Genomic DNA, 1,255 nt, shown 5'->3' with positions numbered 1-1,255 from the left:
AATAATACCATGGCAAAATCTTGATTAACTTACTGTGTAGAAGAGTCCTAAAGTGGCCTACCTCTTTCAGGGGCAAAACCTCAACTAAAATTTTCCGCATTAAATAAACTTAACAAGAATAATATGCCATCGATTATTCCTAAGGATTGCACTTAAAAAATTGAATGGGTAGAATCAGATTTATACCATGGAAACTTAAAGCAGTTAAGTATCATCAAAATAACCCCAGCCCGATGAGATTTAACTCATCGATTGAGGAATAAAATTCCAAAGCATCTCCATCATTTACAACCAAATAATTTCATAAGAGAGCACTAAGGAAATAATGGAAGAACATCGGGAGAACAGCTTCCGTTGGTCCACACTTTAACAGCACAGTGCCCTGTGCTAGCCGAAAGGATGACTTCCTCTTTCAATCGAACCCTCTTACTCTTACCTTAGGATATTCCCGTCTTATTGTTCTCTTTTTGTTGTGTTTTAAGTTGTGTTTTAGGGTTTCATCCTTTGGCCTATTTATAAACTAGTGTACTAGGGTTTAGCCAACAACCCAAGATTATATTTTCTCTTTTTAAGTTCTTTTTGGTTTAAAAATTCCTTCCTTTTGATAGGTGGTTATCAACTCATTATCTCATGATCTTTTTCCTCTTTTAAAATTCTTTTTCTATAAGATAAAACCAACAACCCAAGATTTATGCCCTCTTCTTTTTAGGCAGCTTTACCTAGTACAAGTCGAGTTAGTTGAAACTGGTACGCGTTGACTGTTGACTCGGTCATCTTTCCGAAATCGCGAATTGCCATGGCATACAAGTTGGCAAACTGTCCATCATTTTGCCCCGGGAAACCTTCACTCATTTATTCCTTGTTCCTTATTCTACCCCTGCAAATCCACCAAACACAACCCTTCCACAAGCAATTAAAAGTAACAAATACCATTTAAACACAGTCCAAACTCCTAATGTAATGATTAAGGAAAAATACTAATGAAATGTTCTAAAGTGCAACTAAATGTACTTAAGTACATGCAATTAGCTAGGTCTAAAGGCATGAAATATAACTCCTTTCAAGAGTTATCAGTTATATTTGTTTATGATATGTCTGAATGTGAATGCAAATGGAAAATGTTAGTAAACTTGTATTAGTAAAGTGAGAAAGGCATTAAATTGTAAAAAGAGGGTCTAGTTGTGTATATTGCTCGAACGAACGAAATATACAATTGGCATGCCAGTGGGGTAAATCTGCACTATGAGGGAAGAAG

Source organism: Gossypium hirsutum, chromosome D09, assembly GCF_007990345.1.
Source record: "Gossypium hirsutum isolate 1008001.06 chromosome D09, Gossypium_hirsutum_v2.1, whole genome shotgun sequence".
Classification (NCBI taxonomy): Eukaryota; Viridiplantae; Streptophyta; class Magnoliopsida; order Malvales; family Malvaceae; genus Gossypium; species Gossypium hirsutum.
This window is presented reverse-complemented; position numbering follows the sequence as displayed.